Source organism: Strix uralensis, chromosome 11, assembly GCF_047716275.1.
Source record: "Strix uralensis isolate ZFMK-TIS-50842 chromosome 11, bStrUra1, whole genome shotgun sequence".
NCBI classification, from domain to species: Eukaryota; Metazoa; Chordata; class Aves; order Strigiformes; family Strigidae; genus Strix; species Strix uralensis.
In genome coordinates this window covers 11,760,245-11,784,721 of record NC_133982.1, presented here as the reverse complement: position 1 = coordinate 11,784,721, position 24,477 = coordinate 11,760,245, and positions in this window count along the sequence as shown.

Below are 24,477 nucleotides of genomic sequence, written 5' to 3'. Positions count from 1 at the left end.
GGATTACACTGCAAGTCCTCTGTGTCAGAGGGAGGCGGCTGCAACAACAAAGAGCAAATTCACGGCCGGGGTCCTGCCCCGTATGAGGTCATTTTCTGTTGAAGTTGCGCTCATTAGTCCAGCCGGCTTGTTGATACAGCTCGAAGTGTGGGTGACAAGTGTGACTGGGTTTGCTGAATTAGGCCTGCCCACCGCACCCGGCATGCAGAGATTCATCATTGTCTCTCTCTGGGAACAGGACCGTTAATTACACAAACTGCCCGAGCTGAATTTTCCAGCCGCGTGTCTCCGCGAGGTCATTTCTGTCCCAGAACCATCAGGTTTTGACAGCGGAGTGTTTAAACAACACGAGAGCGGTTTATTTGGGACAATAAGGGAGACGGCTGGGTCACAAGACTTCATTAGGTAACTTCCTCCATGTCGAGGGGGGTGCGTGGGTTTGGCCCCCGACCAAGGCTGCCTCTGCAGTCCTGCACATCACCCTCCTTCTGCCAGAGCAACCCCAGGCTGCATTTTGCCACGGGACTTTGCGATACGGGGGCTCTGGATGAGCTGAGCATCACCACGCCGCCTTTTCTCCCAGTGTAAAATACCCCAACTGTGAGATCCCAGTTGCAAGCCCTTCCTTTTGATTTATTTTGTTAAGTAGTGTGGGGAAAAGCGTTACATCTTTGCTCACCACCACAGGAAGGTTGATCTGATGAGGAAAGTCAACTGCTCCTGCCAGCATTGCCCACTCCAGCCCAAGCATTTGGGGTGGCTTTTGGGTGGCCACAGACAGTGTTTGATTCAGATAATCCATCCCAGAGGCCACTGAATGAACTGTGGGGTTTTCTCACTTGAGTTTGGGGTTTGAGGAGTCAGGTACTTGGGTCTTATTTTCAGAAGCTGCTTGACATATTGAACCCTGTAAATCATTACATGCTCATTGCAGAAACTCTTGACTGTGTGGTCATAGCAAAGAGTCGCTGAAAATACTTTTTTGCATTTTTTTAAAGAAAATTATTACTTGAATCTAGCTTTTTAATTAGGGGCTAAAACCCTTGAACCTTAAGTGCTCAATTTTTTTTCTTCATTTTAACTAATGTTGCATAATAAAGTAATTGCATAATTTGTAATAAATTATTTAAAGAAGTGATTCTGTAAACTGAAGACAAATAGTAGACCTTTCATTTCTCTGAGTGGGAATGTATGATGAAGCTTCTGATCTGGGAGGTTTCTATCCCAGCCAGGAGGTTGGGTCAATGCTGAGGAAGGAACAGACGTGGGGAAAGTCTGGTCCAAAGCAGATGACAACATGGTAGAGTTGTGCAGGTGCAGGGTTACTGCTAGGGATGCAGCACCTCACGAGGGTGCTCCAGCTCCTCCTGCTCCAAATCCAACTGGAGATTTTTCACCTCCTGTCTTGGTTCAGATGGATATAAATATTTTTGGGACCAGCGGTGGATTTAGAGGTGGGCTTTAACCAAAACCCAAGTCTTGAGGCCCAGGGATGGCTGGAGCATGACTTCTCTGCTTGGGGGGGGTCTGTGAATCCCTTCAGTTACACCAGCAGTGACAGATTACAGCACCCAGCCATTAACACAGCATTTTGGAGATGAAATATTAGTTGTGTTTTCCACTTGTTGGTCTGTATTTTGTTTCTGCCCCAAGAGCAGGCAGCACTTCCCATAGAACCTGGCCCTCCCTTCAAAATCCCTGCTACAACGGTTCTGCTGAAGCTGGAGGGAAGATATTTCAAGCCCAGATTTTCTTGCTGCTCTGACAGTGTAGTGTTAGGAAACGAGAAGCTGCAGTGTATGGATAGCATTGGGAAAAGGCTACACTTCATTTTACTCTAACCAGAAAGTTTGTTCACCCAGAAGCCCTTTTGGGGGAGCTACTTATTTTCTAATCTTGTGGTAATCATGAAATGATACAGGAGTCAGGGGATAATGAAGACAAACTGATTTCCTAATGCACTGAGCACAAAAGGAAGCAGAGAAGGGTTTCAGCAATGAGACAAAAAAAGAGTTTATTTTAAATAAAGATTACAAAAATAACCTACTGTCAAAGATGATGTGAAAACCATTAAATAGCAATTTAACGTAATTATAATCATGGGTGAGCTAAAGGCTATCTTACACAATTACAATCAATCTTTCTGTCTGGATGTGTTATCCAGAGCCCTTACTCCTGACTCCAGCCCTGCGTTCCCCCTGCAGAAATGCTCCGTTAAGAAAGCGGCTCCATGACAGCCGAAGCCATCGAGACCGAGCGATACCCTCCAAGGGCTGACAGAGAAACCCGCTCGGGCTCTGCCTTCCCCAACTGTGACAGCCCTTTTAACAGCCGCCGCTGGAGTTAATAACCGAGCATGGTACCTTACTGCTGCCGATTGCTATAAAGTGATGTCTCGCCAAACGAGTAGCAGATGGCACCATCATGCTTGGCTGTGTTGAAATTTTATGAGCATGGTGGATCCTTATTTACTAAACTAGCAGAACTGTGCACGCACCCGACACTTAAAAAGATGGGCATCAATCAGCTGGACTGTGCCGTGCTCATCTACACGATGTGCTTCTGCTCCCAAGAAATAAGTAATAATGTTTAAGAGAGAAAGTGAGTTCAAAAACGTTTGTTTTAATGGGCAAAGCCAGCTGTTGACCTGCAAAAGTGCCACCCAAACGGGTATTGGGAGAGCCTTCAAGCTGGGAATTGAAGGACTCAGTGAGTGCTTATAGGTGTTGGTGGGATCCTGCCTGCTGGATCGCGGTGGCCTTGGCCGGGACCCAGTGTGGGAGGCACTGGTGTGTGATACCCCCTGTCCCACTGCAGTGTTTCCAGTCTGAAACAAAGGCTGCTCTGTCAGCTCTGAATGAAGAACCCACGAAAAAAATAATAAAACTAATCTCGGTAATCTAATTTAGTGCTGGTTCGAAGGTTTCTGTAAGCATGGGAAGTTAATCAGAGACTAATTAATAGGGTTTGGAGCTGCCCTCCATTGCTTGGTAGCAGTTTTGGAAATGCTGGACCAAAATGCCTGTCCTGGGGAGCTGGTGGGACCATCCCAACCCATCTGGCATGATTCATAGCTCAACAAGGGCGTGTGGTTTGGCTCTGGCTGCTGCCAACAGTTTCGGGCATGCTGGGAAGAGATCATGTGCCTCATGTTCCCATGAAAATCAATGTGAAGGGCCAACCATTTTCTCTTCTTGCTGATGGGTCTAAATGTGCTGGTCCCAAAGAGTTCTACAGCCTTCTCTGCAGCACCAGGAAATGCAAAGAGAAGCCAGTGCTGGACCAGAAGGGGTGGTTGAATGTTTCTTCATGTTCTGGTTGTTGTCTTCTTTGTCCAGCACAGTTTCAGAGCATTTGCAGCTGTTTTAAGAAGTTTCTGTGCCCTCATGGTTTACTTGTACAAAGCAGTTGATGAATCTCGCCACCAACATCATGGATGTAGGTCATTATGACTTGTTCTGGGTTCACTGGCTCCTCAGTAGCATTAACTTGTTTGGGCAGTGATGTTAAATACAACATGATCTCCACCATGGAGTCTGCAGTCTTGTGGAAAGGCTGGAGCATCCCTGGGGCTTACTCCTGGCCTAAAGCATCCCTGCTGGAAAGGGAAGAAGTTAATAAGGGGATTGGGACCAGCAAAACAAACCTGAGAAGCGTCTTCTGTCCTGTGGGATGGGCGTGCAGCCATGGTGGTACAGCAACCACATGACCTGTACCAGGCAGTCAGAGTGTGCAAACAGTCCCCATGATGATTTTCTTGTTTATGCTTCAGAGTCACTGAAGTGGAGTAATAGGATGGGAAAATCAATAAGGTTGGGCTGTCATAAAATAGCACTAATAATCCTTAGTTTTAAAAGCCTTGGACATTATTTATACATGGGCTTTTCAGAGCATGGCCATCAAATGATTGCTACGAAGGCAATGGTGCAGACGATAACCCTGGCCATGTGCTGCAGCTCCCTGAAGGTTCCAGCTTTTGCTGAGGGGTCACATCATGCTTCCTCCTCTCAGGTGAATCATCAACTGCAGGAACCTGGCTGCCCCAAACCAGGTTTGTCAGCCAGGTTTGATTCTGCCAGCGCAGAATCAGGTTTTAGCCAACTTACCTATCTCACCAGAGCATGGCATGAGCGTTGCAAGGTGCCAGCACAGCAGTACTGAGCTAACTGCGGGAGCAGCCCCTAGGGATTTTAGGTCAATGTGAGTGATGTAAATGCCTCTGCCTCAGTTTCCCACCCTCAAGTTGGCCCTGGGAGTATCTGAGTTCCTACGAGTAAATGACAAGGAGTAAAATGCTTTAACAAGACCTGACCATGGGTCTATGGGAAGCACAAAGACCTCTGCTCAAGTAGCTCTGAGCAGCTTCTCCTGCCTCGTCCTGAGCTAAGGAACCCTTCCCAACCCTCCATGCTGGTACTTTCTAGGTCGAGCTTAGCCACAATGTGGTCTGGATCACAAGAAAAAACCCTTAAAAAAGGAAAAGTGAGCAAATGACAGCCAGGACCAAGAGGGAGATGCCCAGAACTGCTGTCAGTAGCGTCAGGGAGCTCATTTCATCTCCAAGCGAAGTGAGGCTGGGGATTAGCTTTGCATAAAAGATTGTTCTGAGGGGACAAAATGTACTAATTAATTTGAATTTTGTTTGGAAAAGGGGCGGTGGTTTGAGAGCTGAAATTGCCTGATTATTGCCAGCACATAAATTTCTCCTAGAAATGTGGCTGCAGTTTATCCTAATCAAATTCAACTTTAGGCAATGAAAATACTTCTTGCTATTTGTTTTGGCTTCTCTTGCTGTTACAACGTCTGCAAAAATATGTCATGCGTGAAATGCTCCCCTATAGTTTGACAAGTTATTCCTTATGCTCACTAATTTTTCATTAAGAAAAATGACAGAAACACCAGATACCCAGTAAGGTCTCCATAATAGCTGTGCATCAAGATTAAAGACTGAGAACTGTGGGTCTGCTGGAATTGCTTTGTCTCCATTATTTTAATGGATTTGTTAAAAAGAAAGTCTCCCGACCCATTCCTGCACTTCTCAGCTACAACAGCTGGAATTTTGCCTCTGTAAAACATGCACGATAGGTTGTAATGTATAGTTTGCACAAGGCAAATCTGCTGGCGAGCCTGAGCTGTTACACGCATGTTCAGCCAAAAACTGCCTCTAGCTGGCTCTGGGTGCTGCTGGTGGTTGAAGGGGGGCAATTAGTGTTATTATAGCAGAAAGTAGAGGTTCCAACCAAAACAAAGGGGTTGGTGGATTAGGCAGTCTAGAAAAAGTGAGTACAGACAGTCTCTGCCCCAGCTCCAAGTAACTCCTTGACAGGGTCATGCGCTGGGTGCAAGGGCCCACAAGGTACCCAGGCAGGTTGCTTGGGGATGCGGAGCAGAGCATTAGATATAGTCCATGCCAATGCCTTAAGGAAGAGCAGGAGTGATGCTCTAGAGGTTAAATTTGAGGCTGAAGCCTCCACAGATACCTTCTCTAAATTCCTGCAAGACCTGGGGAGGTCTGAGACAGGCAGAGGCCCCAGTGTGTTGATGAGATGATGGGAGCGAGAGGAAGAATTTAGGGATGGCAGGACCCCAGGAGCTGAGGCTGGAGAAACGGCTGCGAGAAAGGAGGTCAGAGGTTTTGAGTGCAGCGAATGGTGCTTTTTACAATGACCTGTATGATAACCTGCTGGAAAAATGGCATTGAGAGGTGGCCATGCAGCGTTTGGTGCAGCAGTGGCAGAGGATGAGACAGGTCCATCCCCGACCTGGGAGTGCCTCTGCGGAACAGGAACGTGCAGGGATGAGGTAACTGACATTTTAGGGTACTTTTAAGGCTGTGTTGTGCATCTGCCTCCATACCCCTACCACCCTCTGCCTTGTATTGTCAGCTTCCTAAAGCACTGGGAAATCTATTCTAAAACCCATTAAATGGGATTTTAGAACTGAAGTGCACAGCTTAACTGAGCAGTGTCTGATAGACAGTTTGAGGCTCCTGCAACAAAGCAGCAGTAGGTGAGAAAATTGGTATTTAGGTATCCAAAGTAACAATTTCCCCACACAGATCAGCACATGCCTTAAAGCACGGAGCAAACTTGGAGATGCAGCTGCGGAGAGCCTGTGTACCAGCTTCCCGGGCTGCTGGTGAGAACGGGGGTGAGGCTTTGCACAGAGTCATTTACATGGTAATTAATAGCGTCTGTGCATGTGGAGGAGTGAGGGCGGGTGTCTCCCCAGGGAGCTGCCTCGTCCCAGCGTGCTCGAGGGGAGCCCTCGCCCCTGAGAGTGGGGAAGGAAGCGGAGCCCCCGAATAGCTTCATTTCCTCAAGGACTTTCCTGAACAGATGGGGTAAAATTGCTATAAAAAAAGGAATCCCAAGACAGGAAAATATAATGAGCTATGGGCAAGGGGAAAAATAAATGCTGAGGGATATTGATGCAGCATGGGGAGTAGATAGATCAAATCAGAAATTCCAATTAAGTCCATAATTTATTTCAACGGAAATAATAAAATTAGAGATGGGCCCAAGTGACAAAATTCAGATTGGGATCCCGATCCAAACGGCTTGTTTGGGCCAGGTCTATGTCTAGCAATCTCCATTCTATCGTAACAGACAGCACAGACCTGCACCCAGTGGCAGGCCCTCCAAAAGATATGGTGAAACCTGTTAGATAAAGTAGCAGGCATTCAAAGGGCATGATAAATGGTAGATATTGTGAGACAGGATAATTTTTTAAAAATACATAAATATTCCTCAGCATAAAATTTGCAAGAGGAAAGGATACATGATTTAAAGACAAACTATAAACATTTAACACAAGGAAAAGGTTTGGTTTCCTAATGCATTGATTAGAAAGAGAGGTATTTATCAGGCCTAACAGCCATTGCAGTCACCACTGAAAATTCCTACTGACAAAAATCAAAAGTCCCCTTGGTCTTTCTCTTCTTTATTCTGTCAAACTGGACCAATGTCCCAGCAAAAGCAGGTGTGCATCCTTGCTAGGAAACCAAAGCAGACTCCAAAGAGAGTTTGGGACAGAGAAGTGTATTTTGGGTTTTTTCCCTGTGTCCAGATGCCTACAGCTGCAGGGTACGGCTGGCACGTGGGTACGCTGGCACTGGTTTGTAATGGGAAGATGCAATCTTAAAGCTGTGGCCGAGGAACTGCCCTGCTTGCTGCAGAGTTGCTCTTCATAGAACCAGTCTGCCCCACTTTAATTTAGCAACAACATCACTGGGATTGGCGCAAATACAAACATTTCCTCAGGCTCAAAGAGGGGAAGGGGCGGGACAAAATTTTTTGACCCCCCCTAACAGCACGTGACAGAATCCCTTGAAACACAAAGGGGTGATGAAGACAGATCGTTGTCTTCAGCTCTCACATTCCGGCAGCCCGTGGTGAGCCTGAGGAGGATGCAGCAGTAATCATTCATTTGTAAAGTGCGTGAACTGCAGCTCCCTCCTCTTCAGACCCGATCAAGACATAACACCCTGCCCAAACGGCCCTGATTAAGCAAGTGGGAATTAGCACTGGGGAATGCCCAGGACAAAGAATGAGCAGTTCCCCTTTCACATGTTTTGGCTCATGATGTGAGGAATTAAAAGCTGGTAAAAGCCGCTGCAGATTTATCAAAGGATGAGAGCGCATCATTTTTAATCCCATTTCAGCAGGACTCCATGTTGCAAATATTTATTATAAAAAAAAGTTCTCAGTTCTTGACCTGAAATTACTCTGGGTTTGGTGCACGGCTCAGCTCCATCACCGTTGTGAGTAGCGTCCTGGGAGGGTCTGCGCAGTGGCAGCAGCCTGTCCCATCACCCTGCACAGGGCCGAGGTTGTGACTGGGACATCCCCATTGCCTTTGAGTTAACACTCATACCAGTACCGCTGACATGGGAGTTTTGATGAATTACAAGGGAAAAACCTCTTTTTCTCCTGTAAAAGAGTGATCCCAATGAGCGTTGTCTTGGTGGCTGTCTGTGCAGTTTGCATTAAAAATAATAATAGCAGGTAGCAAGGAGAGTGAGTCTGTATGGTTTCTTTCTGTCCGGGTTGCTCACCGAGTATCTCTACGTGGGTGTAGATCCTCATCCCATGACCATGATCTCTGTGTGCTGAGGGGCTGTGGTAGAGGGATCCCACCACTGCAGATGCAACCAGGGTCACAGAAGCATCCACAGTAGCAACCAAAGGCCTTCTGCAGGCCAGCAGGTTAACCCCGTGCAGCCGCCCTGCCCGCGCGGCCACTCCAGCTGCTGGGCTTTTGTTTAAGAGCCTTGCACCTCCTCGGGAGACCAGCGTTAGCATTTCATTTTAGCCTTCCAAGTGCTATACGTCCACAGCACTTGTGAGTCATGTTTTCCACCCCCTATTATTTAACACAGCACTTTCAGCCAACATATTTTATGGACCGAAGTCGTCGTGATTAGAAATGTATGTTTTCAATAATGACAATGTACTTTCCCTCCCTCCACCCCGTTCAAACCCTCAATTTACAGAACGGGGAAAAGTATTTTAAACATGTAGATCAAAATTACACACCAGCTTAAATGTGTCACTTTTTGGCACAGCTATCTCATTTCTCAGCCAAGGCTTGCAACTAAGACTTCTGCTGCTCTATTTTATTGATTTCTTTTTTCTTTCCAAGAGCACAAATAGCCACTTAACACAAAAAGATTTAACCCCTAAGCAACAGCTCCATCTGCTTCCTTGGGGCTTGGTTTTTGTGCTAATCCACAGCATTTCCTAATGCTGTGGTGGCTGCTCATTGACCATGTGAAGTTTCTCAACTGCTCCAAATTGTCTCAGGTCCTTCACCTTTGGCTGAGACCAGCTGATGGCTCATCGGAGGTGTTCTTCAACAGTCATGAGTTTTTCCATTTGAAAATACGGGTTTCTTAAATAGAAAAGTCTTTGTAAATATAGGCTAATTTATATCATAGCATCTCATTTCAAAGGACCTCTGAGTTTCTCAGATGTTGCAGCCTTTAATACACTGTGTAATTAAAAGGGGGATTGTAGCTGCAAACACAAATGGCTGCATTTGCATTTGGGAAAAAAAAAAAAGGTAATCTGAAACAGTATTTTGCACTGTATTTGGGCAAGGCACTTGTAACGGGAAGATCCCACCAGGCAAAGGGGGTTGAGATGTTGAGGTTGGAAATGGAGTATATTCAATGACATGGCACACAGAGGACATTTTGTCTCATGGCACATGCAATATAAAACACAACCTTGTTGTGCAGTTTAGGGATTTTCCAAGCTTCTCTGCTGTATTTTGAACTCTGTGGCCTCAGGTAATAAATACATGTATACACACACCCACATTCATCGTTATCCTGGACTAGGAATTAACCAAAACAGAAAAAGTGTGTCCGTGGTTGAGTTCAGATACCAAAGCTGCGCTGGAGCGGCCGGGTTAAACCTGAGCAAGGGCTTTGAGCAGTAGGAACAAAGAGGACAGTGTGTGGCCTCCTGGGTTTGTGTCTCTGGGTGGCTGCAGGATGTGGTTTGTGGGTGTCTGGGAGTACAGGGGTTGTCCCCTGCCCCTGCCTAATGCCAACAGCAGCAGAGCTGAGCTGCCCTTTTGCAACACACCTGGAAACGAGCATCGCCATGATCCTTGCCCTTGCAAACGAGCCAGCAAATCTTTTTCCCCATCGCCGTGGTGACAGCTGCACATGCTTCCCAGGCTGATGGTATATGACAGGTCTGATGTGAGCAAGGGTTTTCATTTACACTATGTAGCAGTTAGCAACAGATGGAACCATAAGATCAATATATAGTCCAAATAATTAAGAATCGTGTTTTTAATTGTGCCTTTTCAACAAGCATTTCAAATGCTTCTTAAATCAGCCGTGTGGTTGTTGATATAGGGAAGAGTTGCAATATATTTTGTTTTGAGAGACGCATTGAAACTGCAAAGAGACTGATCCAAACAAGACAAGAGAGTGCCTTGTATTTGTGAAAAGTTTTTGGCAGCTCCGGGGCGGGGGTCGCTGCAAACCATCACTGTGTGGATGGGTTGTGATACCCAAGAGATTAACCTGGTGGGCAAAATAAAGCACAATTGATTTTCTCTTTCTGAAGGCTTTGGGCTTTATGCTTCCAAATGCTGTGCTTTCAGATGAATCAAACTGTTTTAAATTCTCATAGCTCCCACATGAGTTCAACATTGTGATATTTTGGTAAACTGAGGCACAGAGGTCCTATGGGCCAGGCTATTTGCGGGACAGCAGGAGCACTGAGTATCTTGTATCTTTTTCCTTTCCTTGAGTGTTTGACCCAGTAGGACTAAAAGCCTTCCCAGAAGTGATGTTACCTAGCAGTGTTACAGATGAACACAATCTGAGCATCCTGTTTTGAAACTTAGATGAACTGGATGTTCCCTAATATCAGCTTTCTTGCTTGAAAAGCTGAAATGAAAAATTTTGCATCCTTTGGAAAAATAATCCTATTTGGCTTTTCTTTTAGGCATTTAACCAAAGTAACTGGCTGAAAATCAAACATCATAAACTAATGGCTTGGAAGATGTCCTGTGGCCTGCTGCCCTTCCCCAAGCACACAGCAGGATGCTCAGATAGGCAAAATCCTTGCGTACACCCCCCACGCCCCTCCCCCAGCTGCTAGTCATCCAGTGCCAGTGCTTGCATGGGTGGTGAGAAAGGTGCTTTACTGGGGAAAGCTGGGTAAACATTCCTTTCCAGCCATGGGACCGTTGCCTCCCAGCAGCCTTCTGCATGGTGCCACACTAGTGCTGCGCACGTGTGCTTTAAAGGCTTTGATCTGAGCAGAGTAGGTGCTACCCAGCTATCACAGAATCATGGAATGGTTTGGGTTGGAAGGGAACTTTAAAGCTCATCTAGTCCAACCCCCCTGCAATGAGCAGGGACAACCCAGCTTCCCACCAGCACCGGATGGACCTCGAAACAAGCCAGGAGCGGGCGCGATGGTCAGCAGAGCTCTGGGTGCTGCGGGAAGTGCCATGGCTCTGGGCTGCCTTTGCAAACGCAGGGCAAGTCATGCCACACACATTACATATTTTTGGCTGTATAGCCAATATACAATATTATGTAGAAGGCTATTTGGTATCATCTCTTGTTCTAAGGAGTTTCAGCACCATAGCGAGGTGCTTTGGGGTTGTTTCTGTTCACTAATGTCATTTTGGGAGGTCATTTGTTTATCCTCTGGTTGGAACAGGACATAAAGCCACATCCAGGTACGGCCAAGAGCCAGGAGGAGCCTGTGCAGGTGAAGTGCCCGGATTTGCTGCTGGCCCCGTGGGTCTGGTCCCCCGGGAGCCTCGGCCATCCCACCCGAAAGGGCTCAGCCCCAGGCCCAGCCCTGCCCCGCAGCGTGGGTGCTCACAGACTCGGAGGGCTGTGCCGTGGCAGGGGGCGGTAAAGGGGGGATCAAGGGGAACAGCCGAGCTCCACCATCCCCAGCATCTATCAGCACAAGTCGGACCACGAACGCTGCCTGCACGTGGTTACTCCCTGGCTTAATTTATATTAAATGTGGCCGCATCATTCAAACAATCTCTGCGCTTTTCTGTTTGTGCAGGTAATGATGATATAGACTCATTTATGCAAGATTATCCTTTTATCACATTTCCAGACTCATTTATGAGGCTCATGTTTTCCCCCCAAGGGCATCATCAAGTGAGTTAAGTTGTACTATTTGCCTCCCGCAGTGAACTGGCAGGAGCCTACTTCATTGACTGATGAGGGCTGCTGCCTTCGCCAAATAGGGTCTGTGTGATGGATATTTTACTTGTGAATATTATAGCTGGAAATTAGCATGTTTATTGAGGTAGAATGCGTTTGTTTACATTCTGCTACCCATGGTATTACCTTTTATGACCTGAGTTATTTAGCTGAAGATAAGCATAAGTGCTCCCCATCTGGGGGAGGGGGGAGAGGAAATAAAAAAAAAAAAAATTAATGAACTACTAGATATCAAATTATGCCTTAAGTAAGTGACAGAGATGCTTCTCTGGGAGCCACCCCGATCCCCTCACTTGGGCTGGACCCACTCGAGCACAGAGGGGTGGGAGGGAGGGACTCAGCTCAGTTTTACCTACAGTTTTATCTTTGCCTGTCACGAAAGAGGCTTTCCAAGGAGGAAACCATCCCGTCTCACTTGAAGCATCCAACAGCAACTGGATACCCCATAGCGGCAATAGCGGGTGGGAAGAGCTTGGGGTCTCAGCCCACCCCACAGAGCAGTTCTCCCCTTTCCAGGTTTGTTCACCATCCCATTGCCTCAACTACATGACAATAGCCAGGGTACAGCCAGGCTAAAGGATGAGGAGAACACTGATTAACTTTATATTCCTAAAGCAGCAGCAGCTAGATGAACCATTCCCAATTATTAAAAGGTTACAAAAAATTCTAAACCTCAGGTTGCAAAGCTGCCCTGTGCAGTTTTCAGCATGATAGGAGCATTCACAGCACAACGTGGTGCCATGCCTTGAGCTACGGGTGGGTAGATGCCATCTTTCTCCATTTGTTTCTATTTTTTGTTTTTCTCATGGATTCCATCCATCCTTTTTGGCATCACATACCTCCACAAGGTCCAGCCAGCACACAGGCCCTCGTTTCCTCCATGATGTGTGGTTGCTACTGCATGGTGACGATGCCATTTCATTAATGAGTGACAAACTCCCATGGGATGCTTAGGGCTGGAGGGAGCCTGACCAGGACATTTCAGAGCAGACATGCTTTCGCCAGCCAGGGAAAGCTTTGGCATACGAGATAATCTATAAAGTGGCCCTGATTGTGTCAAATATTCCCCAAAATAGTCATTCTTTGCCTACTTAAAATGACAATGGTACATTCATTATGTGAATTACCTGGATACAGAGCTGACTGCTAAATGATGCAACCCAGCCCTGCAGTCTGGAAAATAACACATTCCCAAACCCTACAAAATGGGTATTGTGAAATGTGTTTAAATCCATACATCAAATGCTTGGGAACACAGGCGTGTTCTCTCCAAATTCAGAAATGCCTGCCTGGAGTAGGGAAATTGCCTGGGCAAATAGGGGACTGGGTGTAGGACTGGGCACCCTGCTCCTGGGCTGGAGGTGTTTGTGGAATTAGAAAGCCTGTCCTGTAGCCTGCATCAAGATTTAATTTAATTTTAAAAGGTGCCTGCCAAGCTCTCTTTTACTTGGTGCACGTCTGCAGACAAAAACGTGTTTTATATCAAGTCAAAGAAATGCTCTTTTTCTCTTTCAGTAAAATTTGGCTCTAATTTTTACGGCCTTGAACTATATATTATCACATGTGAGCAAAAGAGAAGTGAATTAATGTTGTGTCATCTAGAGAGCAAAGAAGAGGCTTCAGTGATGGGCAAGGTCGGTGCCAATGCTCCCACTGTGCCGGCTCATGAGCTGCATCAGACAAATGGGGGCCAGGAAATCCTCCTGCTCCTGCAGAGTCCCATGAGCCTTTCCCTGGACTGTTCTGGTCTGTGAGTGGAGACTAAACTCACAGCCACGTCCCCACCTCCGTTCACCAACATGCACGTTGGGGAGGCGGTGGCCTCGGAGGACTTGCAGCTGGCACTGGCAATGCCGCCACTTTGTCTGCAAGAAGTGACACCTTTGGAGAGCAGTGATAGCGTTACACCATCAGCATCTGCCTATCTTGCTTTGCTTACCATGTTAATTTGCTGCTGCGTGACTCTCCAGGGTGAAATGGAGACAAATATGACTTCACTGTTACAATAACTAGTAATAAAAATTATGATTGCCAATATCTGGGAGGCACGCACTTGTGAATCGTAAGATGAAGCGAATTAACAGCTTGAAAAATTGTTGGCCCTGGTAGAAAGCAAAGCTGTAAATGTTGGGATTATTTCCCCTGTGACACTGCTGTCAGCAGGGGATGGTGCAAGTGGGGATGTTCTCCAGCCCCCACAAGAAATCATTTCCTCTTTCCCTCGGCTGTGCAAAACCCTTCGTCACGGGCGTCGTGGGGCTTGGTTGGAATGTTTAATATATAGCGAATGTGGACATGTTATGCACAGATGTCTGAGTGTGTAAATCTGCTTTCACAGGTCAGGTCTGGGAGCATCCCCGGGCCACGCGTGCATGACAGCGGCCACGATGGTTTTGTACCCATGAAGTAATTTCTTCCTGACCTCTTCCCCAACAATTTGGCCAAAACTTAATGATTTATCCTGGGTCTGTGCCTCTTCCCGTTCTCCAAAAGAGCTCTCAATGCTCTTGTTATCCATGTTGACTTCCTCTCCTCATCCTGCTTTTGGCCTTCAAGATATCATGATGTAATAAATTCTTAGGGCTAATTGTGCGTTATGTAGCAAATATTCAAAGGAAACAGTTTGCCCAATGGGCTAAAATGCATTTGCATGAAGTGTTCATTGAGCAATTATGAATAACCTACAAGTTTTAAAAACAGCCTCTTTGTGGATAATTTGAATGTTTGCTGCAAAGTGCAGCATTTGCTGAATTAATGAGTCATTACAGATATTTCACTAAGCTCTTGTGGCACTGCCTGCTGCTGCATGAAGGAATTTTTTTTCATCCATTGCACCTGTACCATTTCAGTGACATGCAATGCTTAATTTCTGCAAATTACTCCTGCTAGAGCAATATGAAATACAACTAACTTGGGGGAAGGAGAGGTATACTTTAATTAAATCATCTTGCAATTAGTCCTTGAGTGATGAGGTAAGGTGTTTTATCTCTGTGCAAGTGGTACCAAACCACCAATGAGATGCACAGAGAGGGAATTCCAGAATTGGACATCATAATCAGATGAGTTGTTCAACAATTTGAGATTTCTTAAAAGCAGCCAGCCAGCTATTTGGTGGTTACTTTTGCTGATTGCTTGGGACCATCCATATCTGCAGCATTAGAACTGATACAATTAAAATTGATATTTTCTGGAAGTGCATTTGGGCCTTAAGGACTATGGCAAAATAAAATACACAATTGATCAGATATTTTGTGATGAGGAGGATGGACAACATGGCATCTTTTGTGTATAGAGACTGGATTTGGTCCTTTAAGATCTCCTTCTCAGCTGTGGGACTCTGGCTCTGCTCCTCTGCTCTCATCTGCACTTTCAGGGAGCGTTACTCAGGGAGCGCAGAGTGAGAGACTACTAGCCATTGGCACCAAATGTGGGTGCAATGGTCCCGTTTGTCCCTTTCCTGGTGACACTTTCACCCTCAGAAGTCATTGATACAGGCACCATCTGAAACATCTGCAAGGTGGGATAGAGATCTCACCATTCATGTCCCTTTGAATTCTTTGCCAGAGAGGATGAATGGCTGAGCCCTTCCGAATATATAACTCCCCAGACAGCCTTTAGCATGGTGTAAAGTTTCCTTAATGATTTATTGTCCTTAGTATTTTGGACAGACAAAATATGTTTGCAGTCTGTCCTGCTTGACACTGAAAGCCTGGGCTGGTGCACTTAGCCCTCTAAAAGAAAGCATCTTCTTTGAAGACATCTAAGAGCCTCTCAGGAAGCAAACATGAATTCCTCTGTGCCTCTGGTCTAAGTCTTCATGGCAGTTTGTGCAACCCAAGCCCTGTGCTCTCGTGTAGCACAGTAGGGTCATTATTTATATTCAAGCCCAAAAGACATCTTGTACATGAACACTTCACCAACCTCCGTATCTGAGTGTTGGACTGAGTTCAGCCAAGGTCCAAGAAGTCCATTTCATTGACTCTGGCAATTGTTTGGTCAGGCCTATAATGCAGATGGTGTCATTTTTCTGCTGTCGGGTCATGCTCAGGGAAACTTGATTTCAAGGAGGGAAGCAGGCAGAGGCACTGGGGGGAGATCCTGTCCCAGATTGAAGCGCAAGTGTTAAACAAGGGCAGGTGCAGGATAAACCTATCCTTCAGACGACTATTGCCCAGATATCAAAAAATACCCAAAGCCCTAAGTGCAGTTTAGTAGCAGGGTTTGGAATAAAATCATCAAAAGCAAGGAAATTCAGAGTGGCAGCAGCAATTTCTCCCTCTCCTCTCAGCAGACCTGTGTATTACCAGTGAGATGTGATCCAGGGACCAGTGCAGGGGTAGCTTCATGTAAAATGTCATTTTTTTTAAAGTTTAGAAAACTGCTTATATAAAAATATAACATCAGGTTCATCTCCCCTGTGAAGCTAATAAGTAACATGTCCATGAATACATATACACATACAATGGTGACTACAATAAGCAAAGAGCCCAGCTTGAATTTCGGTTTTTGGCTTGCATTAGATTGCATAACAGCCTTAATGTTACTTAAATGTAGGTGTTTTGTGTGTGGGTGCACGTGCGTATGTGTGTATGTGCATTAATAGCAATTTGTGATAGATGCCTTTGGGGCCCACACATTCAATAAGAAAAAAGGAGTTTTTATGGGAGATAACATAACTGTTTGCAATTTGGCTATTCATTGTATCTTTGGCATTTTATGTACTGCATTAGCTGAGGCAATTTCATGCATATGGATATAATGCATTAAGTAGAAGCATTTAAATATAGTGAAACTAATTTTATGATGATTAGTTGAAGGAAAACATTGCATTCGTATCATCTATATAGGAGCCAATTTGCATGAAAATGCCCAAAGTTGCTATGCCAACATTTTCTGTGTTGTCGGTCGGGGTCGTCTCTGTGTCAAGACTTTGTATTAAAAATCGGTCTCCAGTGCCCGTGTCTTTTAATTCATTGCAAGCTGTAGGCCATTTGCTCACAAAGCGCTTGCAGTAAAACAAATGAATAGCTAAAATACTCATTTGCATGATTCCCATTTGAAAACGATTCCCCTGAAATTAAGGAAGCGTGTTACTCGGTTGTGAAGATGGATGGGCAGATGAGCCATGCAATTAATATTTTTCAGCATTCTCTTTTAAAGCCCTCCTAAGACTAAAAGCAACACATGCTGCCTTCCAGACAAATTGGGTCCCGCAACAGTTCCAGGGCTGCCATGGCAGCAGCTTGTTCCCACTCTCTCCCCTTTATTGTCTCACTTACATTATGCAGTAATTAAAACTATTTACCATTCCTACTTATCTGCCATCTGCTGCCATTGAAGTTTCCTCTTCTTTATAAAGCCATCTTAAGCAGCAACAAGAAAAGTAACGGATTCAAGGACAAGTAGGGGGAGGGAGAAAACTCTCCTGGTTTTTATTAATAGGTAGTGGACCAGGACGAGGGTTGAGTGTTATAAACGACTGGGTACTTTCATGTAGCGTGTAATTTTCTATGATTTACATCCTGGCCACCGTGATAAGAGGAGCTTTTTCTGGAGCAAATATGGGCACATGGTAGAGGGAAATAGATACAACAGATGTACATGGTGCTATAGGCGCGGCGGTGGGACACTCCTCTATTTACACCGGGGTAAGTGGGAAGAAGGATTGTGCTGATGGTTTCATTCACTCCTCAGCCGAGTTGAGGGGAGTGAATGAAAGATTTTGATTTGCTGGCTTCGAAGCACAGATGATTTTTAGCAGATCCTTGAGTGGGACCTCAGTTCATGCTGGATGAAATCCTGTAGGATGCGTTGATTGCAGTCAGGCATGGATGTTAGGCAGAAGCAGAACTTGATGTCAATACATCAGAGAAATGGCGCTGAAAATACCCAGAGATGTCCAAGCAAACCACGGTGCTTGCAGGTCTTACTATGGAAAATACGGTTAGTGCTCGTGGCCTGAAGAGTGCTTAAATCATCCCTGGTGCTGGCGGGACGGGAAGCGATGACAGCCAGGTAAACGGAGCCTGCGGGAGACTCCGGAGAGCCCAGCCCCGAAGGCAGATTTAGGGAGGGCAAGACGTACCCCAGCAGGGCTGTTATACAGTCAAATGGGCCAATAAAACAGCTCCCAGTGTGCTGTCGGTAATAAAAAGTGAAGAAGCCGGCAATTACTGTCGCCCTCATCGCATAACTCATGCTCCATATTATTTACAGTGACTCTAAAATTTAAAAAATCCCGTTAGCTTAATTGCCTTTTCTACTGCATGGATGTCAGCAAGAGAGGGCGGCACGAGCTGGCTGCTCCGGCTACAAAACCCACAGACGGCTCCCAGGGACCAGCTCGCCTGGCGCTGGGTCTGGATGGGGTAGTCGGTAACAATCCACAGAAACATCAAACTTTGCTGGGCAACTGTTAAAAAGCAGTTTTGGTAGTAATATTCTCCTTTATTAAAACTCTGGCAGTCTGAGTTACTGCTGCATAAACCCTGCCATGGCACGGTGGACTCTGGCTGAGTTTTTTTTTTCTTAGAAAGCCATGGCAGCTTCATTAGTTTTCCATTGTTCGACTACAATTGATTTTCTCAGTATTTTTTTTTTTTAAACTCTCAGTTCTGCGTTTCAGCTATTTTTTTGTGGGAGTCTGTGTTTTTGCCACCATCTCCTCGCCTAAGTAAAAAGTCAAGGAAAAGAAAGATGAGAAAATGTTTAGTTCTGGGTTTGGGTCAGTTTTTTTAAACCCCAAGTCTTAAACATTGGTGATGTTGGTATAAAGCATCATCCAAAAAAACTCTGGCAGAAATATTCCCAAATCTATAAAAATATGCAACAAGGAGAAAATTATATGTTCACATTACAAACAATACTGGCGAGGAGCTGGCCATTCGCTGGGGTGGCTTATTCAGTTTTACAGATATTTCATTCTCCCCACATCTGGAAGGATTTAATGGTTAGGTGAGAAACAGCATCCAGTTTTTCAGCACTTTGTGCAATTTCTCAAATACAGTGGAAAGCCTCATATTCAAAATGACAGTCATTTTCCAATCCATTAAATTCCTTTGTTAACGTGCAAATACTTTTCATTCCTTCTGAAGTACAGTAGAGCAGGCATTGTTGCACCAAATTATTTACAGACACACAGCTGAAACCTAAAAACACAGGGCTCTTTCTAGTCTTTTTTTGGTAACCGTAGTGGCCTTCTCCCCAGATCAAAAGCCCTTCAAACAGGGGGAGACTGGAGCATCTCACACGCATCCCAGTCCCTCCCAGCAGGACGGGACCACCCCGCTTTCCCCATCATGTTGTTTCTGTATAGTGCAGAAACCTTATCCAGATAGGGCTGGTATCAGTAGGAGGATGCAAATCAGCCCCAGAACAGTGTAATTAGTTTTTTTACTTGGTGCTGGGCTCCTTCTTGCAGCCTCCAAGCAGCTGTGGTGCAGTTGGGTTCCTAGAGGTGCCCAGCCATTGTCTCCCCTTGAGTGAAACATCATCTTCAGCATCAGAAAACTATCAAATATTCCCTTCATCCCAAGCTGAAGAACTAGCTGAGTTTTCTTTACACCACACGGCATTCCCATCCCTTTTAGTAAATGATTTTGCATCACAACCCCGCAAAAAAAATTACCATACAGATCCCATTTAAAGCAAGGGAGAAAAAAAAAATATGTAAAAGGAAATATTTTAGGTAGGAGTTGAACAGCAAATGCTTTTTGGTCTCTGTGGGGAGTAATGATCCACAACAAGGACACAATTCTATATGCATGTAATATTATCACATGCTTCAAAAAGCTTTTAAATCACATAAATGCAGTTATGGACCATTGTACAAAATAAACATTCCACTTGTATTTAGGCTGTTTTTAGTTCTTTGATCTAAAGTGATGCTTGCAGATTTTATTGCTTTGTAAATTAAAGCAGCTTTGATTTGATTGAACTAAATTAATAAGACTTCTGCCTTGTTGCAAGATAACGGCTACAGTATATTTTGGCTGCACTGCACATAAGAAAACTGCAGTCTGTAACAATTCCACTGAAGCTTCATGGAGGATTTCAATACCTATTTTAATTAAAACAAAAGCCTATGTAGCACTAATGTGTTCCTTAAAGAGCAAAAACTTAAAGTGTCCTTTTAAATCTATTTTAATATGTCTTAAGGACTAGAAGATAAATGGCAGGAGAACTGGGCTCTGACAAGGTACTTTTTCTCTGCCTTTTGAATTTTCTTCTTGCATGTCCAAGACACGTCTCCTTTTAAATAATAAATCTCATGGTGGAAAAGCGAGCAGTTTCCAGGTGTCCTCTCAGGCACTGAATGATGGCAGAGCTTTCAACCCAGCCTCAAGGACCACAAAAATCATCCATGTCCGTGGGCAGAGCCGGTGATGTGCTCATCCCCCACCATCGCGGGGACAGCCCACGACCACCCGCAGGGATCTATCGTCAGGTCGGCTCTGACCATGCCAGCAAAGTCCTCGGCCCATGTTGGCCAACATGCAATTACACTTTTCTAGCAAATACCTCATCTGCGCGTCTTTTTAGTTATGGGACTTCTTGGGGTGGCTGTGCTTCACTAGAAGAAGGGGGAGCCCCAACACCCATCTTCTAGATATCCTGAAGAGACTCGAGTAGCTCACAACAAAGCCTGTGACATGGGAAATTGTGGGATGAGGCTATTTTAAACCCACTGATGATTTTAAGCAAGCTGTTTGCTGCCTGTGGGTCTCATTGGCTTTTTTTCCCCCTTGTGCAGACTTGGGAAGTTTGAAACCAGCAATGTGTTTTGCTTAATTCTGTTTACCAAAAATCCCTAAACAAAAGCAGCTCTTTGAAATCTGTAACAATAAAAAAAAAAAAAAAAAAAAAAGCCAAAGAAATGGAACTGCCTCCTCCCGACCGCAGGGGCACCACGAGAGGAGCGGAAGAACTGCTTCCAACAGGGAAACATGGGGAAAACAGGCTCCCTGGTGACGGCCAGGATGTCCCTGCATCTGGTGGGGTCCCTGGGCACAACCACAGCTGGCGGACCTTGAACTACAGCTCCTGCACATCTCCAGGCCTCCAGAATGGAAACAGCCAAAGAAAGTGTAGGAGCAAGATCTTCCTCAAAACCTTCACATCCACGCCCCTTCAGTCTCTGGGTCGATGCTGCTGCATAAAGCAAATCCCTGGTGCGGTGCTGAAATTACACTGGTGTTTCTGCCCTGGCCGAGCAGGGATCCGGGCAATGCAGGGCGATTCTTTTCATCCACTTGCAGTTTGTCTCCTTTAAATAGAAGGAAAAAAACCCTTTTAATTTCAGGTGCCACCAACTTTCTCTGGAGTCAAGAAATCAGCAAATACGTCAAAGGGACGGTGTTTGCTCATCGACTGCTGTGTGCTTGTGGGCTTCATCTGTTTCGTCCTAGAGGCACAGATACATCTGACCTTCTCTCCTTTACCACAATGGTGGATCTGCCCTGTACAATAGTGCCAGGAGGTTTTGGGATGCTTCCCAGTGCCCCACTAACTGGGTTGGAGGGAAGAGCTGCTGTCCTGACCTTTGCATGGGAAGGTGACCCGTGGTCCTGTTGCTGAGACCTGGCTCAGCATCCCGGCCCCTGACACACCGCATGTCTTCTCCATGAGCTCAGTAGCAGGATGAAAAAATCCCTCCAGACTCATCTCCCCCAGCAGCAGCCCCGGCTCCCCATCCTTCCCCTCCTTCTTACCCTTTTCATAAATAATTTTAATATAGTACAGAGTGGCTCAAAACAGGAAACTCTGCTGTTTTAGTTTGGTCTGGAGTCAATTTTCCTAATCCCTGTGGTAGAGTTGCTAAGTTACCCTATCCCAGGGCCCCGTTGCTGTTTTCATGTGGAAAAAAAAAAAAAAAACACTAAAAAAAAAAATCTGTTCTTCAGTAAAGTACTGGAGTTTGAAAAAGCCGTGGCTCATTGCTGTGCGAAAGGTCCAGCACGCCGAGCATTTACAGCGTTGTCATTTAGAAATCGCATTTACCGCAGCTGAAATCCGGCCAGCGAAAAGCAAAGTCTTCGCTGGCTTCGCTGAGGTCAGGCGGGTCAGACATGAGATGAAATGAAAGACAAACAGTGGCCGTGGAAAGCTTTCACTGCCATCTCCTCCGGCGTAATGAGCCCTGGCTGCGCGCTTGGACAGAGGCCAAACATTCATTTACCACAAATCTTCTGTAAATGATTACATTACCTTACATTAGTTTCTGTAGTACCCCCAACTGTTCCTTCCAAAGCAAGTTAAGCAGAAGGAAAGCTGCCACTTCCCTGTAATTATTCTCCCTCGGCCAGCGGGCCACGTTCCTCCTGTCCCTCCTGCCTGGAGATGAGGGATGGAGGGGGGACAAACCTGCCCTCCCGCGGTGGCTCGTTCGATGCTGTCGCCTCGGGTGAAGGAACAGCGGTACCCGCCATGGACTGGGGAGGGTGAAGAGCACGGCTACGGCCAGAGGAGAGAAGGTCCCCAAAACTGCAGCCGAGGACATGAGCAGACACCCGATGTTGCTTCACACCCATGGGGAGTGGTCTGCACTTTCACTCCTGGGCGTCTCCTTCACTGCTGGAGGTCTGTCGGGTTGAAGTTTGGACCTCAGCAGTGTGACCTTGGCTCACACCAAGGGGGACTGTGGCATTTCTGACCTTGCTGCACCCCAAACAGGGTGTAAAGCCAATGCTTTGGATCAGATAACTCTTTGGCTTGCAAGCTCCAAGGCTAGTGTCATCCCAAGGCCCAAGATCTGGATGTTTTAGAGAAACTTTTTATCTCCCTAAGCAATTCCTCTTTTCTCCCACTCTACCTCCTACTTTCCCTAAAGTAGGCTAAAGCAAAAATACCCGACATAATCCCTCGTCCTTATCCACAGTGATATCCCCAGCACACTCTGCTGTACCCCTTTGTTCAAGCTGCATTTAACTTCTGGGATCTACTTTTTAAAGTTCAGCCATATGCACATGGGTGATGAAAGAACAACCAGGACGTTATAGCCTGGTGTAAACTCACAGTCTGCTGGTGTGAACTAGTTTTCCTAGACGGGAGTGACAACCACGTGGTGATTTCTCCCTTCTCCAGTGCTCCTCAGATGACAAATTCCTGTGGCTTGCAATACCAGGCCAGTTTATTTATTTTTTCCAGTCCTACATGTGCAGCCCATGTTGCAGAGATGCAGAGCGATCCCTATCCCGGCGTCTTTCCATTTCTCTGAGGCACAGGAAATAGCATCTCTTCACTGTCCAAGACTTAAAGTTAAGCTAGAGGCTGGTATGGGGGGAGCACACCACTCAAAAAGAAAAGATGCTGTGAGATAAGCAGCAAACAAAAAAATAACCCTGCTTAAGTTAAGCCAGGGAGCACCGGTGCTTTCTGTCATTCCCAGTTATGCTCCCCTGTGCAGTCCTCTCTGTGTCCTACCTCCCCTCTTTCAGCCTTTTCCCAAGGCCTTCTGCAAATCTGCCATTTGTTATTGATTTTATTTAAGCCACAGCAGTTTGTTATTATTATTAATTCCAGGCACATTTTTAATAACACTAATACATTGAAAGGGAGAAATGCTCTCATTTGCACACCCTTTCTTTAGGCTGGCTGTAGCTGATTTAAGTGCATGCATCTCCCCAGCACAGAAACAAATGAGAAAGGAAGATATAGGCTGTTAACCGTGTTTTTAAAGTGCTGAAGTACAAGTGTGAGGGAATGAGAGGCAATACCAGGAGATGTTTAATTGTCATCCTGTGCAAGCACGGGGTGTTAAAAAGAATCAAGCTTGTGCTGCCTTATGGGAACACAAGAAAGTGGCACTAATCCTGCAACTGCTCCCTGTTAGATGGACAGACTTTTGCAATATTGCCCTAAAGACAATTGCCCTAATTGACAAATATTGTCCTAAAGTGTTCTAATCCGGCCGCGATTGAGCAACTTGCTCTTGAATTTGTCCTTGCGCTGAAATCCATTGGCTTCATCCAATGGAGGAGTGCTGGAGAGAGCGTTACCATTCCTCATCATTACATCTGTTATCTCACCGCTAAGGTTTTGTGGCTGCTACAAGGCAGAAGATTTTCCCAGGAAGGGAGAATGCATTTGTTGGTGTGAATTTTGGAGTAAATAACTCCTGAAGTATGCTTGGCAAGCGCTGGCTTGCGTGGAGACGACGTGCACTCGCAAAGCACGTGGGTGTCCCTGAGGCTCCTGCCTTCGTGCCGCAGCAGTGAAAACCAGTGGGATTTTCTCCGTCAGCATCACCCCCTTCACCTCCTGGAGTGCAGGAGCCTTTGGATGGGACGAGGGAAGGTCACTGCTCACTGTGAAAGACCTTGCGTGGGGAAGGAGGCATTTCCGAGCCCCCGTGGGCGCTGGGGAGCCGCAGCGGTGCCTCCTCCCCATGCCATCGTCACCATCGCCTCTGGGCATGTGACTCGCTGTCCCCCAGGCTGGCAAACCGGGAACCCTCTGGGCCTGCTGTAGATTAAAGCAATCAGATTAACAGTGGGACATGAGCTGTGCGCAGGAAAAAACCCAATTTTAAGCCATCACAAAGGGGCCCTGGTTTGAACCAAAGCTCCTGCTACAGGAAGTTTGCCTTTTGTTTGATTTATTTTGCACATCCCTATTAAATAACTAATTATTTAACATCTTTTAAAGCTTTGCTATATATTACAGCAGGCAGGACACAAATGGCTGCTTTTAATAATATAAAAGCCCATTAGCTTCATTTACTGTTAATGTTAAAATAAACATGAGGCAATTTAGAT